The sequence below is a fragment of the Mesoplodon bidens genome (assembly GCF_964165515.1).
Source record: "Mesoplodon bidens genome assembly, chromosome: 10".
Classification (NCBI taxonomy): domain Eukaryota; kingdom Metazoa; phylum Chordata; class Mammalia; order Artiodactyla; family Ziphiidae; genus Mesoplodon; species Mesoplodon bidens.
Genome location: NC_138172.1, coordinates 105,437,909 through 105,455,551, shown reverse-complemented (window position 1 = coordinate 105,455,551; position 17,643 = coordinate 105,437,909).

Here is a 17,643-nt window from a genome sequence, read left to right as displayed (position 1 = left end):
ACATAGTTGGAAGCGGTGTCTCCAGGACCCAGACGAGTGTGGCCTTGACCCCGCTGTGCACTGGGTCCGAGGCAGAAATGCCCCCATGAGCTCTTGCCCTGCCCCAGGCCAGGGACGAGGCCCACGGGAGTGTGGAGAACTTGGGTCCTGACCACACAGGTGACCTGCAGGCAGGACCTCACAGGCAGCTTCAGGCGGGTTCTTGCCCCACCCTTGCCCTTGGGGAGCTGTCGGGTAAGCCCCCCAGAGGATTTGAAGAGAACGTTCTGGATTATGAACTGTGAATGGAGCAGGGCTGTCAGCCACCTGGGGTCCCAAGCTTTGCTGGCTTTTCTAAAAAAGAAATCCAAAATATACAAAGTACAATATAACGAACAGCCAGGTTTCCACTATAAGTATTGGTACTTAATAGCTTGTCATGTTTACTTTTCTATAAAATGCTACAAATATAATTTCTAGAACCTTTATAAAAACAAGCAAAAAATAGCATGTACTATTCACAGGTGTACATATAAAGGCTAGAAATAGGTGGGGAGATAATGGGCCCAAATTGCTGTCGTGGTGCCTCTGGGGAGGGTCTGGGGCAGGACCGGGGCGGAAACTGCAAAGCCAGGAACATCCATGCAGAGCGAGTGACCTCCCCTGCCCCCCCAGGACAGAGAGATTCACTTGAAATCACAAGGTCTTCCGGAAGGTCCGCCTGGCCTTCGGTACAGGCATTCAGCTCCCTGGGAGAGGCTGTGAGGCAACGGGCTGTGGAGGGCATGACGTGGCAGAGACTGGTGGCATGAACACGCCTCTCCCAAGAGCCTCCTGGGCGCTTCCCTCCCAGGCTGCTTTGCTGTCCCTTGGGATGCCACGCCCCCTAAGGCATCCTTGCTTCTGCACAGCTGACCACTCAGGCTGGCCTGCTCCCTTTCATGGGGGCCTGTCTCGGGGGAAGACACCGAGCTCCCTCTCTCCCAGGACTCGGCCCCTCCCCCCTGAGCCCTCCCTGCTTCCCCCAGGCACGTCCCTTGCGGCACCCACAGAACCTCGTCCTACAGAAGCCTTTTCACATATCACTTATCACACTGTACTGTGCAGTGTGTGTGCACGTGTGTGCATGTGCGTGTGCATGTGTGTGTGTGGAGAGAGGGCTTCGTTAAGCCGGGGTAACGTCTTACCTCAGCGCCCAGCTTCTTACACGCTGTCTGGCATAGGTTATTAAACGAGTCATTCATTCAGTGAGTGTGGCATTTGGGTGAGTCTAAGCCAGTGTACTCAAGACTTTTACATGATCACTGGGATAGATCATTAGCTGATACTTTAGGGTAAAACGTATGTCTGGTGTGAGGTTTGATGTTAATGACAGAAGGCAGAAATCCACCGTATCAGTTTGACTGGACTGAGGTGCAAACTCCCACGGGCAGCTTCAACAAGTGTGTATTTCTCACAGTTCCAGAGGCTGTGACACCAGGATCAAGGTGTCGGCAGATCTGGTGTCTGGTGAGGCCCCCTTCCTGGTTTACAGATGGCTGTCTTCCTGCCGTGTCCTCTCGTGGCAGAAGGGGCGAGGCAGCCCCCTGGGGTCCCTTCCGAAGGGACACTGACCCCATTCATGGGGACCCATCCTCCTCACCTCCCACCTCCTCACACCGTCACCTTGGGGTTAGGGTTTCAGACGTGAATTTCGTGGGGACACAAACATTCAGTCTATAGCATCTACATTTCAAATAGCCATTCTGAGAATCGCACATGCTGGGGACTGGTTTCCTGTTAGATTAGTACTGCATGTGTTTAACCTGGAAACAGCTGACAGAGAGCTTGTGCTCAGAGTGAAGAAGGCTCTGGGTCGCTGTTTGCTCGCTCTTTACTACCGCCATCTTTCATTCACAGTTTCTTGCTAATAGTTCTTTTGGGGGCTGTCTGCCCAACACCAGAAGATGCTACCTGCAAATCCACATAAGGGGCCCCGCAGTGCCCGGTGGCGGTCACCACTGGGACCCTCCCCGTGGAGGGGCCACTGTTGCTCTCCAGGCTAAGCGTGAAGTTGGCTCATTTTTTAAACTTTATATTAAAACAAATAGAAACAGAAGTTCTGATACATCCTTTTGGAGATGCTTCTGTGCTCTGCTGACTAAGGAGGCACTCACCTGGACCTGTGGTACCCCAGCCCCTAGAACAGCGCGGGGCACGTGGCAGGTACACGACACAGGCTAGCTGAAGGAGAGAAGGAATTAGGACCAAAGTCACCTTCATGAATCGAAGACTGACGTGGTGGCAGGTGATGAACGGTCGGGCGGAGCTAAGCCTCAGTGCCTGTCTCGGGACTGGAGCTCGCTCCAGCCTGGGGGGCCTCGGGCGGCTCGCCAGACTTCCACGCATGCGCCCCATGGAGTCTGAGCGGGCAAGTGATGTCGCGTCCCAAAGTGAGTCGGGAGCCCGGCTGACACTGAACAGCTTGTGCATCCCTGTGAGTTGGCCCAGCTCCCAGCGCTGCGAACCCGGGAGTCCGCCGGGCCCCGGGGCATCACGGGCAAACCAGGAGAGGGGTTTGGTCTCACTCGTATCACTCAGACCCTATTTTCGAAAAGTTCGATGTCAGAGTGTCTCACAATAATAAAGGTACATGTTAAAGTGCTTCATTGTAGATGAATTCAACAGCCATGCTCAGCGGCAGCACCTCCCCCTTGCTCCTGGGGCCGCCCCCCCCCGCCCCCGGGGCTCTGGACCCCCTCCCCCCGGCGCCCCCCACCCCCAGGGCTCTGGACCCCTGGTGCCCCCGCTCTCCTGTGGGCTCCTGCGTCCGGCACGTGTGGGCAAAGGAGCTTTTCGGATCCGCGTGCGTGTGCGCGTTAGAGGCCGAGCTCCCTGAGGTCCTGTGACACACGTGTCCCTCTTTCTTGGCTGCTGGAACGGCACTCAGTTCTGTGGAGGTGACTTACACTCTCCTGGATTCTGTTTCCTTGGGAGCTACTTTTAGAAAAATGAGGACAGACGCCTGGTTCCTAGTTTCCGGCTCCCCGGGCTGGCGGAAGCTGGAGCTGTTTCCAAGCCCGACGCCTGCGGCCCACTTGCCAGCGGCCGCTCCTGAGCGATGCGAGTCCGGGGGTCGGGGCGGGGTGGCACCTCTGCTCACTGCCTGGACCGCCCGCGGCTCGGCTGAGCGGACGAGGAGGCCTCGCTCCGGGCCGAGGCTGTCCCGGAAGGTGGTGTTTGGCTGCAACTGTGACTGCGATCCGGAGACTCAGAAACCGGCGCGAGGTTCCAGCGAGGCCGCCCTGCAGTGTGTTCCGAAGAAGGCGACCTTGCCGTGGGGTCCGGTTGTGAGCCTGAGACGTGTGGGGCTAGAAAACTGGGACGGGTTTGAAAAACAGAGGGAGGTGCCACGAGGGCACAGACAGCCCCCCGAAGGAGCCCCTACCATCAAAACCGGCCTGATGTGAGCAGCCAAGTGGACAGTGGCTCCTAAAACATCAATTACAAGAGTTGGATCCTAATCCACAGAAGAAAATAAGTATTCATGAGTCCACGGTGATGTAAATAAACAAATAAATAGATAAACAAACGGCAGAGACGGGCAGCTCTTCCTTACAGAACTCAAGTTAACAAATGTGGGAGAAAGGAGGAAAGTACCAAGTCACCAACAGGCAAACGTTACAGTAAAAGTCACTGCAGGAAGGATCCACTGACGGATCCAAAAATCACTGGGCTAAGCTCTGAGAAAAAACAAGGTATCTTCATAGTCTCAACTTATCTCCCCCAAGAGACTGATCAATTAGAAAGAGAAAATTAATAACTTTATAGTCTTTACCATGGAGAACATCTGCAGCCGTCGTAACCAAGTGCGGAAAGTAACATCTCCAGGAAGAAGATGCACCCCTGATGTGATGCTCCGAGGAGGACCAAGTACCATCTCCATGGGATTCCTGCCAAAATGCATCAACTCAGCCAATCAATACTGAGAGAACATCAGACAAGTCCTCATTCTGAGGCTTTCTGCAAGCTCACTAACTAGAACCATCAAGGGTCAAGGGTGTGAAAGACAAGAAAAGATTGAGAAACCGTAAAAAAAAAAATTCCAGTGATCTGTCTGCTCTCCTAAAAAAAACAAAGAGATGAAAAACAAACAAACAAACAAAAAAGAGATGAGGGCTGAGATGGAGAGCTGTCCGTAAGCCCTAGCTGAAGCTGGGCATCGCCTGGAAGCCTTGAGAGTCCAGTGAAATGTGTCCCTGAGGTCTCTGCAGGGATGAAATGAAGTATGAGAGAAAAGCACCTGAATGTGGCCAGTGTAGATGGACAGGTAGGATAGTGCAAACTCAAATTTCTTATTTTAAAAAAATTAGCTTCATTTGAAAAGTTACCTGAATTCTTGACTTCATGTTGGCTGCCAGAGAGCTTACTTCGTACAGAGCGCTAGTCTAAGTCCTGCAAAAAATAAAAGAATTAGAAAATGTGATACTTACCTTTAGCACTGGGGGGGAAATAAGATATTACAAGAGAAATACACAAATCAAAGATTAAAATGTGCCTCTAAGCACTAACCACACACTTCCCTCAACTTCAGTGTTAGCTCCCAGTCTGATCTTTGCCTCTAAATTGCAATCGTTTGAGGACAGTTGTCGATCTATCCATGGCTCCTCTCACAGCCTAGGGAGTGCCTTGCATGCTGTAAAAGGCGCTCAGAAATGTTTGCTGTATGAATAAAATGTCTTACAATTTTTAAAAATGCTTATAACGAATGGATAAAGAAATGTCGTGTATACACACATGGGATATTGTTTGGTCTTAAAACAAGGACATCCTACCTTTTGCGACAACATGGACAGAACTCGCTGGAGGACATTGTACTCAGTGAGGTAGGCAGACGCAGGGCAGATCCTTTGTGGCCTCACCTGTAACGTGGAATCTCAAATCGTCACACAGAAGAGGGGAGAAGAGTGGCTGCCAGGGGCTGGAGGAGGAGGGGAGAGGTAGGTGATGGTCAAACGGCACAGTTGCCCTTGTGCAGGACAGACAAGTTCTGGAAGTCTGTGTACAGCCTGGTGCCTGCTGCTGAGAGCACCGTGAAGCACTTACACGCGGCTGAGAGCGCTGACCTCATGTGAAGTGTTCTTACCACAGAACAACAACAACAATAGTAGTAGTAACAGTAATAATAAAAGGGCATGGGAGGAAGCTTGGGAGGTGATGGGTATGTTTTTGGCCTTGAGAGTGGCGATGGTTTCACAGATTCTACTTATCCCCAAGCTCGAGTTATATACATTAAGTATGTACAGCTTTTTCCATGTCAAACATACCTCAATAAAGCGGTTTAAAATTTAAATACATAATTAATTAATTTTTAAAAGCCATGCCCATAGGTATTACACATACTCTGATGTAGAACTCCTGCTAAGCAAAGGGACAGCCCATTAAAGGTGAGTGGGACAGATGGGACCAGCCCAGGAAGAGGAAGTCGAAGCTGTGGTTGAATGCTTGAATTCAGGCTGCAAGGAGAATATTCTGGGATGGAGAGAGACCTACCTTTTTCTGCTGAAGACACAGCACTGAACCACGAGGAGCTGGTAGAGGTGAGAGGCAGCAGTGGGGTGTGCTTTCCTGGTTGAAGAGGGCAGAATAGGCCACTGGGCCCAAGGTGACGGGGGAAACTGGTGTCGGGAAGATAAACATCTCTGAAGTGACTGGTCAGATAATCGGGGTTGGCTCAAGAGCACTGTGAGGCCTGGAGATGCTGAAAAGCAGGAAAGGAATTCAGTTAGACGCCAACAGAATATGAGAGAGATGATTACAGAGCAGGAGGCCCTGAAGACCAGACCCGAGCGCATCATGGAGAAGGGGCTGGTCGGCCTCTGCAGAGGAGCTGAGAGCTCAGGAAAGGGCTGAGGCCGTTGGATTTCTGCCAGAAGTATGTCATTGGTGGTTTGTTAATAAAAGTAGTTCCTCCAAGGTAAAGACCAGAGAACCAGAGGTAGTCAACTGAAAATTTATTGAGGGCAGGAAGCATACTCTAATATATCTTTGTATTTTCCCAAAGCACCTCGCTTGCCCACAAGACCATCTTTGAATTTTGACAGTGGAGTTCTGCGTTTCCCTGCCAAGAACTTCAAACCAAGCCAGACTTCAAGCCATCTAGAAAAAGACACCAGCGTGAAAACAGGAGTAACTTGAACCAAAGACGTTTCAGGAAGGAATTGTACAGCAAGAAAGAAGAGAATGCAAGCCTGGCACAGACTGAGGGCTGCAGAAACGTGCAGGTCAAGAGATGGTATCATAGCGTTTGACATAAACCAACATGGGCAATCAGTCTTAGTGTGTGTGGATTTTCTGTCCTTAAAACATGGTTTTATGGTTTTGGTTATACCATATTTTATCCCTAAAAAAGTGTAAACTTCAGAAAGAACATGGAGGAAAGGACGATTCATATGAACAACGCGTGAGCTCCCGCCATGGGGTCCCTAATTCTCTCATGTTTTCTCAGTTAAGACCACACGGTGCATGTGATTTGCATCCCACTCTCCTTTAACTTCATATCATAAGCATTTTCCCAAAATTAACAAAAATTTTCAGAACTATAATTTCCCAACTGTGTGGATGTACTAACGTGTATTGAATTGTTCCCAGTGATTAGATATTTAACTTAATTCCAAGTGTTACAGTAACAAATGCTGAGGTGAGCATTTTGAACAAGGATGTCCAGCCACACTTGTCTCACGTGGTCTCGTTTAAATGGGTGTGAACTTGCTATCCCTTTGCAATGATCACTCACTCGTGTATTCGTTCATGGAGCATCTAATGTGTGCGGACACAGCCCTGCCCTCACGGGGCCACACTTTGGAGAGCGGAGGTGACAGGCGTGGACGGTGAAGGCAGTAGAGGCCGCCCTGCGTGGGACCTGAAGGCCTGTCCGATCCAGGGCTGCTCCTGAGCCGCAGTTTTCAGTGTTGGTCACTTTGGCCTCAGCTCAGAGGAGGCGGGTGGCCGAGGGGCCTCTGTGCCCAGCTCGTCTGATCTCAGGGGTTCATCCTTAAGTGTAATCACAACACCTGCGCCCTTCCCCACCAGCTCTCAGTGGGCTACAAGGAGGCAGGGAAGGGAGCCCTGCATGGCAGCCGCAGACCAGACACAAGGTTGGGCCTCTGCACTTGCCCCGAACCCTGACCCAAAGGGAAGCCTGGTGGAGGCCTCTGACCTCCCCGCAGTCATGGGAACGGTCATGGCCGTGGGAACCAGCCCCTGAGTGCACACGGCCCTGCTGCCCACTTCCAGGCGGGCTGAGCAGCTTCCTGGCTCGAGCGTGCTTGGGGGAACCCTCCACAGAGTTGCTGTGCCCACAGGGCGCCCCCCGCTGTGTTTGCCCCTCTTCTCTCCTGATCCTTTGCCCTCCTCCCCTTGCCCTCCCAGCGCGTCTGCGCTGAGCGGCCAGTGCGGCGTCTCCTTCCAGGGCCGGGGAGCCTTCACGGAAGTCACCTTGGGCGGCTCCCACCAGGGACACCCCAAAGCCGTGCCAGTGAAACCTCCTGGGAGGGAAGTGTGGCACCAAGGTCAGGGGAAGCCGAGTGCCTCCTGGCCTCCCCCTGCCCCCAGCCTGAGCGTCCTGGGCGGGCAAACAGGGAAGCTCGCCGGCCACCAGCCGCAGGATCCTCCCCTGCCGCCAGGGGCCTGTCCGCCCGGCGCCAGCCTGTGCCCTGCGGGCCTTTCTCCGCTGCCGACTCCACCCCTCTTTACAGGCCCACCCCCCCAAACGTCCCTCTGCCGCCCCGCGTCCGGCTCCCGGGTCAGACTTGCCACCCTCCGTCCTAGACGTGGTCACCCTCTGTGCTGGTCTTCGGCGCACCCTGGCCCACCTGGCACCCGCGCCGCCCTCGCTGGAGCCTCCCAAGCCCTCAGGCCCACCAGCGCCGCACCTCCTGGCCCACCTCACCCCGCCGCAAAGCGGTCTTCCTGAAGCTCGAGCTGGGCTGCGTCACTTTCTGCTCTAAAACGGTCAGCGCGCCCCCCATGGCCCCCCTTTCTCCCAGCTGTGTTCAAAGTGAGTGGTGCTGGGACCCTGGAGTCAAACTCCCACCCTCTGATGGAAAGGCAGGCTCCCGGTCCCAGCGGCTGAGTCTGAGCCCCTGCACTCACAGTGACGCTGAAGGGCCAGTGTCCGCCCATGCAGTGCAGGTCCCTCGGCTGTTCGGGAGGCTCCCGTGGTCCTCCTGGGGGTCACTGAGCCCCCTCCCTGGCCCTTTACCCTGAGTCCCCCTCCCCCCGGAGCACCCTCCCCCATGGCATCCCAGCCTCTGACGTCCTTCGCCTCTTCTGTGACACTGAAGCCTTCAAGGTTCAGGTCAAACACCATCTTCACGACGCTCTGAGTTCCCTCATGGCCGCCCCCTTTCTGTCTGTCTGATAAGATTTTCTTCTGGGGGGGAGGGCGGGACATGTGCACAGCGGGAGGGGGCAGGGGAGGGCGCGGCGGGGGGACTCCAGGCAGGCCATCCTCCTGGCTTCCTAGGTTCCTGGTGCCAGGCCTCCCAGAATCTCAGAAGAAAACCTTTGCTGAGATTCAGGGTCTAATTCTAGCCCGAAACGGGTGCGAGGGAAATCAGGGTCCTTGCTTCCAATTTCGGGACTCTGCTTTCCAAAGCCCCGCCTTCCTGGAAGAGGGGGGCCTGCAGCAGAATCTTACTGAGGGAGCATCTGCGCCAGGCTGGAGAGGGATCTCGGGACGTCACAGGAGTGTTCATTACCACGTGGGGAGGCCAGCCCCTGACCCCATCTGGGACCCGCAGGGCGGGCACGGGGGCCAGATCACGGGCGGGGCACCTGTTCCTACTGAGACCTGGCCGAAAAGTGGAGGTCGCAGCCTGGGGCAAAGCTGGGGCCCTGAGGTTCTGCTGCTGCAGGTTGAGACAGAACGGAAAGCTGGGGACGCACTGATGGACGGACGCCGGCGAGCTCATGGAGTCTCCTCACAAAGCACTGAAGCGCCCACATTACTGAGACCTGCGCGTGATTTTCAGTGTTTCACGAATAAGCTTTTTCCCTGAACATTATTCAGTAAGCTAATGCAACAAAACAGCACCCACTAAATATATGCTCGCCACCTGGGTGCTTTAACTTGAGAATCAAAAAAAACAAAATAAACAGGGACTTTGCTGATGGACCCTGAACTTGATTTTCAAAAGGAAGAAATTTTGAAGGAATTGGGAAGTTTCAATGAACTTTTAAAAAAGAATATTGATTTTTAATTTAAAAAGATGGAGGCAGAGAAGAATGGACTAGGAGGACTTTTGTTATAGATGCTACAAAAAGAAGTCAAGAAATAGCAAATATTTACCCCCAAAAAAGATGGCATGTTAATTTATAAAATAAAAAGTTTATGTAAGTCACAAATTGCCGAAATGCAAAATTTTAAGGCTCCCAAAAGTTCCATGTAGGTCACCCAGGACGAACACCCCCAAGTACAACCTGTAAGAATCCATTTACAACCTGTGACCATCAGGGACACTGGCGACACTTTGTTCAAGATAAAAGCAAAGTGCATCTACCAAAGAAACTGAATTAGGGTGTTCACAGTGCATCTCCACTGAAGCCTTATCTCCTGTCTAAGTTGGTTCCTTTCTACATTTGACAGACGATACCAAATAAAAACAGAGAACCGAATTCAGTAAGCAGAAAGGAACACTCAAGTTCATGGGTTTATTCAAAATGCACTGCCTACTGGCTTTGAATGATGATTCTGCAAAGTGTTGAAAGAAAAAGCACAACGTTTAGAAGAGAAAGGGAATTTCTGAAGGGAGTTTCAAAACAGAAATTTCAGTTTAAATGAGACGAAGGACACAGGCTCTTTCAGGAACCACTGAGAGCCTCCGGGGTGCTGGGGGCCCGGGACGAGCTGCAGGGGTCAGACAGTTTCCAGGGCGCTGCGAGACCACACACAAAGGGCCAGAGGGGCAGAAGGGGAGGATGGCCCCCCAAGGTCAGCAGGGAGGAGAGCTCGCTGCCCGCCAGAGACCTTAGCCATGTCCTGGCAGAACCATCCCCAGCCGCTCACGTCAGGCCTGTTACTGGTGCGTTCTGACGAGCCTCATACAAATCAACCTACCACGACGTGCGTCTTTCGACAAAGCCAAACACCTGTCACTGTCCAGATTCTCCCCGTCACTCCCCAGGGGCCATGAGTACCTTGGCCACATGGACCTTTCAGAATTCTGAAGAATGGAGGCGAATCAGCCAGTCAGGTCACCAAGACCTGACTCTGCGTGGGCACCTCCAGCCACCCCTCCATACCCTCCTATGGCCTGTGGGGCAGGAGCCCCTCTGATAGAGGAAGCGCCTCGGCTCCACGTGAAGGAGGTGGCCGAGGGCAGGTGGCTTTGCTCCTCAGGTAGGGCCAGCTGAGCGAGGGAGGGGCAAGTGGAGGTGCTGGTCCTGGGGGCCTGGCAGGAAGGCCGGGTGAAAGGTCCGCGGCCAGGGGGCTGCGGTTGTCCGCAAGGTGGGTGGCCTCAGTGACCAGCGTCTTCTGCTGACGTCTGTGCCTCTAGTTACCCCTCGATCACAAGTGTCCACCTCTCCCATGGAATGATAGCACTCGCCTCACTTCCCCACTGACCAGGGAAACTACCCTTGACCACGTCACAGAGCCTGTCTGACGTGTCAGGCCATTGCTGGGCGTGGGGAGGGGAGAGCGCCAGGCCACGTCCCTGAGCTCGGAAAGGGCAGACCACGTCTGGGGGCCAGGCTGGGCTTCCTAACCAGATGGGGCAGGCCTCGCTTCGCCCTCAGTGTCCCAAGAAAAGTGTCAGGTGCCATGCACCCTCCCGGGGGAGACCCCACTTTCGCAGGGCCAGGCTTTGTTCCATTCAGAGCTCGGAAGCAGGAATTCCACATCACATTTCCCAGGGTGTCCGCTTCCACAGCTGCAGGTGGCTTGGCAGGATTGGTGGGGAACGTGTAGCTGAGCCCCTAAATCAGATCGCGGCTGACTTGGCCTGGTAGCCCTGTCACACTTCTCCAACAGGGCTAATCATCTGCATTCATAAATGAAGGCCTTACAACATTAAAAAGAAAAATACGTTCAGATTTTTTAAGCTAACCGTATGTGGAGAGTAGTTGAAAGAGAACTTTTTGAGTTGCTTAACATCCAGGTTAAAGTAAAGTTAGCGACTCTTGCTAAAATCAGTTAATGTGTATAAAGCACTTAAACGGCTGTGTGTCAGAGGCTGTCTAACATATATAAAGCACAGAGCAAAGGAGGAACCAATGATTTCCAGCCGAAAATACCATCTGTGAATCTTCCCAAGCAGCAGGGGGACGATGCTCCTTCCTGGCCAGCCGAGTCTCTCCTTCCCGACTGATCGTGGCCCTACTTGTGCCAACCGCCCCTCAGTCCCCACACCAGGCCTCGATTCCCCTGCCGGAAGCCGGGATCAGTGCGGGCTTTTCTGCTCCCACCTCAGGGACAGGTGCCGTGCCCTCCACCAGACCGAGGGGAACTGGCCTGGTGCATCCCGTCAGCGGACTGCACAGATAAGGACCGAGGTCCAGAGGAGACGTGCACTGCGCCCTGCGGCAGAGTCCTGACCTGCCCGACTGCCCTGGACTCTCTGAGCTGGCAGGAGTGCCCCCTCCTACAAAGGCTACTGCTCCCCTTATTTGGAAACGATGCAGAGGCCCCTCTTCTGCCAGACAACACGTGCCCGCTCAGGCTCGGCCCCATTGCTCCTCCTGGCTGGCCACTGGGGTCAGGCTACTAGACAGCCTGGCTGGGGGTGTGCGGGGGGGACCAGCAGCATGCGTGGTGGTGCTCCTGGACCTGGGCTGGTCCCCTGGCCACCGCGGGGGACCTTCAGGGAAGACAGACAGGACTGAACACCCAGCACGGAGGTGCCGGACACACGCAGGAAGGAGGAGAGAGTGATGGCCACACCAAGGAGGGCAGGAACGCCTCGGGCAAGGAGGGTGGTGGGACCAGGGGTGGGACCTGCATGCCCCACAGTCTCTGCAGCCGCGCACATGGCTCAGGGAGCCTGGAGAGGTTGGTGGGGGGGGGGGTTAGGAGCAGCTGTGTCGTCACTCGCAGAGACCCGTCAGGGAGGGGCGCCCCCACATCCTGTCTGGTCCCCCTCCAACCTGCTCCTCATCCGCCATCTTTGAGCCTGGAAACTCCAGTCATGTTAGCTCGAGCTCATTGCACATGCACCCGGGCCCCCTGCGCGCTGCCGCCCTCCTCTGACCACCCTCCTCGCACCCTGGTCCGAGAGGCCCTCGCTCTCCCTGGGCTCCCCCCGGGCTCCTGCCTCAGCCAGGCCACGCCAGGCCCTCCTTCCTTCCACCAGGGGTGCAGGAGTCACGGGGAGAGGAAGCTCAGAGAACAGCACTGGCTCTTCCTGACCCCGTCTCTGTGCCCTGTGGCCAGGAAGGTTCTGGATGCACACGGCTTTGTTGGCATGAGTTCTCAGAGCGGGGACGAGCCCGGCAAAGGACTCGCATGAGCAAGAAGCAGCCCTGCATGGTTCCAAGCCCCTGAGGTTGGGGGGACTGGGTACCGGGGCATAACCAGCTGTCACAAGCTGCCACCGAGAGGACCCTCAAGTCTCAGAAGTGACACTTCTTATGCGACAAGTGACAGTGTGCCCCACAGCGTCCAGCTGGAAGGAGGGTCGAGCTGGAGAACAACCCAGCCTGTGAACTGCTGCAAGTGGGAGGAACCGGCTTTTCACCTATTGCTTCAATTTTCAGAAAATTGCCCAAAGTCTTTGCAAACCATTTGCCCTTTTGTTGGCTTGGTGAAGGGAGCTGGCAGAATCATAAGGTCCCTTGTTAAAGCCACGTCACTGCTCATGTAGAGTCATAGAAAGGACGCGTCATAGGAGACTTCTCAGAACGCTGGCAAGAAGGGGAGGCAAAAGGGAGCCGCTGCTCACACAGCGCATTTGACTCCGTGACTCTTTACTGCAAAATTGGTGAAAATCACAAGTCCAGTTTCCTATATGCCTGGCAGTGGGCTGTCCTCTTGCCAGTGGGCAACAGGGTCCCAGAGCCAATGCTCGAGGCTGTTCTGCAGAGCTCATTCATTGAAGAAATGCAGGGCACTTAGCAAATTAAATTAGGAAAGTGTATACAGATCTGCATGAAAACAGATCCAGGTTTAGGTGCCCTGTTGGTATTGCCAAGGAGTTCATCACATTACCAAGTTCAGCGCAATTCCTTCAAACTGGGTGCGCTGTGACGGCATTTAAGGTACAGTTTCTTTTCCAGAGCGTTCCACACTAACTGCTGTCCTGTATAAGTAGCTTATAAGGTGAGATTTTCCCAGAGGATTAAATATTTGAAAGCAGGACCTGTTTCCTCAGAGTGAATATAGCTTCGTGGAGAAGAATGAAGTGAAGACCAGAAGTCAGGTCAGTAGCTTTTTTTTTTTAAAAAAAGGCAGGGGCTTCCCTGGTGGCGCAGTGGTTGAGAGTCTGCCTGCCGATGCAGGGGGACACGGGTTCGTGCCCCGGTCCGGGAGGATCCCACATGCCGTGGAGCGGCTGGGCCCGTGAGCCATGGCCGTTGAGCCTGCGCGTCCGGAGCCTGTGCTCCGCCACGGGACAGGCCACAGCAGTGAGAGGCCCGCGTACCGCAAAGACAAAAAAAAAAAAAAAAAAAAAAGGCAGTTTTTCTTACTCTGAACTTACCGTAACCAGAAAGGCCAATGGTTCTAAGAGCCGAAAGAAGAAAACAATTGTTTAGGGTTGGAAGAAGCTTCAGTGGTTGCTGCTTCCAGCCTCAACGGAGGCTGGAGAAAAGGTGGGGAAGACCGCGTCTCACGCGCTCCTGGGAGGGGGCCAGGCTGCCGTGCAAGTGCCACCAGGCTGACAGACCTGCGCTCAGAGGCTGCTTTTGAAAGATTATCGCGACAGGCAGCCAAGGACCTGTAGACCCCGGTAGAGGACAGGATGGGTCTTAGGGTAAGCCACATGGACCTCAGCGGACCCCCTTTGAATTTCTTTTCTTATCTGTACTCGGGCCTGAGCACTGCCTGCCCTGCCCCCTGGGGCAGCTTTGGTTGGAGATCAAGTGAGATAAAGTCTATGAAACTTCCCTAAATGCTGAAGCACAATGTAAGTGATAATGGTCTTGACTTGTTGAACACGGGATGTGCCAAGCATGGGCTCAGCACCACCTCATTATCACAGAAGGCTGGGAGGCAAGAAAGCTGTTACCTCCCCTGTACACAGGGAGGTAAGACTTCTGTTAAATAGTCCATCAAGACCTCAGGAACTTGAACCAGCTGTCCCACACCGGGTCATTTAACTATTAATAATATCATACAATAAGAATACCATATTACATACTACAACATTATGTCACGATATAATACTATGACACCTTAATATACAGCAATACTGCTACGCTACACTAGTACTGTGATACACGGGCACCATATCGCTGCAGTATCAGAGTATATTGTATGGTATATACTATAGCATATTACTATATTACTGTATTATTACTGTATACTGTACTATCACATAGTATATATTACTATTTATATGAAGGCATAATAATACAATACTAATATAATAGTACTGCCATATAGGATGCCACGGTCAAAGGCAATAATTAGCATTGCATACACATACAGCCAAAGGGCATTAGAGGAGCTCTTTATCTTATACAAACTGCACCATAACAAAAAAAATATTTTTAGTATTTTCCTGTTTTTTTACAAATAACAAAAATCACTGCCCTTTAAATGTTTTCAATGATATCATTGCACTGTTTTTAATACATTTAGTTCCCTCCTTCTGAAAGAATAATTAGTGAGAAAATAGGTTTATCCCCAACAAGGGTTTCAATAATTTATTTTTTGTGTCTAGTATGTGTTTTCCTAAAATACTTTTCTTGCATACGAATGTATAATTTTAAAAGATTGATTTTTAAAATATTGAATTTACATAAATTCAATTTCTCTTACAGTTTCTTTACAATAAATATGAAATGAAAATTGAGCTACGGCATTCAGACGAGGCTGCATCCACAACAGCACTTCCACATCTGGACAATTCACTGAAGTAAATCACCTCCTCACAGAACACAATGAGCAGCCCTGTTTTGGAGAGACATTCAATTAACTGAGTTCTTACTTGTTTTCACTTTTTTACAAGCTGTGACATTTGAAGATAATATCTAGTTTTTCACTGAGGGGCACTTTGATTTCCTCAAGTGTTGGGGGGATGGGCCAACTTTAAAACTTCTGTCATTTCTGTTTCAACTGTGACTACGATGGAAAAGTCTTCTGTGAGCAGCTGGCGGGGCCTGTCTGTCACCCACCACTTCCCAGGGCCAGTGAGGACACCAAGAGTTTCAGTGATTATAATACACTATTCTTTGTATCCGCCTCATCATAAAAGAGAAAATACCACTTCTGGTAGATCAATATGACAAATGAGTAAACCAGAAGATGGCGTTGAAGGTTTGCAATCACATTTTAAAACAAGGTAAACGTGCTTTCCAACGTCTGAAAGCGGATGAGCGAGGAGAATGTTGAAACAGCTGAGTCTGCGCAGAGGACACGTGTGCGGAAGTGCAAAACGCTCAAGTGCGCCATTTCTGTTCTTAGCAATCTCCTGTCTGTTGTTGATGAGCACTGATTAAAGTGTAAAGATGTTCCCTTTGTTCACTGAGGTATCCCAGGTGCCAAGAACGGTTCGTAATAAGCAGAGGTGCTCGAAAAATATTTGTCGAATGAATGAATCCATGAAAGAAGAAGAAAAACCGCTGCGACCATAATTTTCTTTGAAAAAAAAAAAACCCTGTTGTTTATTACATAGATTCTGATAATGGAAAACTTACTTAACTGAATAAAAACATGGCATCCTGTTAATTTCTGAGAAAGTCATTGGTTCGAGGAAGAGCATCCCCACTCTGCACCTCATGCCTGTTTTGCTCTAGCCTGAACTTAGTTTGTTCTTTGGGTAGGAGACAATGGCCCAATATATAAGATTAAAAGAAAAACTGAGAAATCAGTGAAATCAAAAGTTGCGAGTTGACCTGGGATGGTGGTGGTCTAAAATCATACAGAAACCAGTGATCTGATGGTTTACCTGAAATTGTTAGCTACACAAACATGCTGAAGCATCCAGAGGCTCTGAGGGAGTTTCGTGGGCAGGTGCTCGGGGAGTTTATTTTGATATTAAGGAGATCCTGGAAAATTAAGTAAAATCACTCCGCTTAAATATTGTTCCTATTCTGGACATTTAAAACCCCACTTGTAAATTGTTTCTTACCAGGTTAAGCTTAAAACTATGTCACTTGGAGGTGAACTGAAGCCCAGAAGCAGTTAAGCACTTGGGTACTTGGGGATCCTTCCCGTTCTTTCCTGCTGCCATAATTAAAACGTCGGGGGCTGTGCATTGTCTGAGTCACGGCAATTCACCAGTTTAATAGACACACGAGTATGTGAGCGTTTCAAACATGCGGGCAGTGGGTGAGCCGCAGTTCATAGCTCAAGGGATCTGGGACATTTCCTTTTTTCTTTTCAATGAGTGTGACGTTCTCTAAACACCGCGGAGAGGCGGGGCTCTCGGTGACAGCGGCCGAGCCAAGGGTGGCCCCCAGCTACCCGCAGGCCTTCGATGTGGACAGCCCTCTGTCTTTGGTTACGCCAAGCCCCCTTCGCGCCAGACTGCCTCTCCTGCACAGGCCCTGCTACCCGCCCTTACAGCGCCGCTGTAGTGTAACTTTCGTTAGCTACCGGCGGGCCTCCCGCAGTCCCTGCGCGCAGGCTAAGTCCCCATTCGCGCCTTGCCCTTGGCAGGCAACCGCCTGACTGAGGTTCCCGTGCGCCCGACTCGAGGTGAGTCCCCAGCGCGGCCCCGCGCGCCCAGCTTTGCGCCCGCAGCCCCCCAGTCCCGCCAGGAGGCGCCCCTGGTTCGCCCCGCCCCGCCCCAGGCCCCGCCCCAAGCGGGGCTTTTAAGCTTTATAAAGTTCCTCTTTCGCACTTCGGAGGCTTAGTTTCACTGCTTGAACTTGGGACTCACCGCTGCCCTCAGCTCCGCGTCGGGGTCAAGGTAAGACTTGGGTCGGGAAGGAGCACGGCTGCGAGGCGGGCACCACAGCGAACCTGGCGCGAGGCCAGAGGTCTCGGGATCCATCTCGAGGGCAGCGCAGGGGACCCAGCGTCGGTGCCAGCAGGGAGCACGCCCCTCGAGGGCGCCCCGACGCCCGTTCCATCCGCTCTTGGCCGGGCGCTCCCGCGGCCCCGGCGCCCATGGGTCGGCCCAGCCCGGGCCCGGGGAGGCCACGCTCTGGACCGGGTCGGATAACGAGCTCGTCGGGGCCCAGGCGTGGGCGAGGTGGGGCCGTCGAAGGGACCCACAGCGGGCGGCAGGCTTAACCGCAGGGGACGGTTCCCCCCCACCCCCACGCTTCTTCTGCTCCTCCTTGAGGGGCTCAAACTCACCTCGGCCTCCGGCTCTCGGCTTCCCGGCTGGTGGTGGAAGAGAGGCGCTCCGAATTTCGGCCGCTCCGGGCCCCGCGCTCCGCGATGGCACCTTCCCCGCCTCCGCTCTCCCCGGCCGGCCTCCGGCTCCAGCTGAAGCTCGGCGCGCGGGGATCCCCCGCTACGAGGCTGCGCGGCTCGCTAAGGCTGGCTCGCTCTCTGCCTCTTGGGGCTCGCGG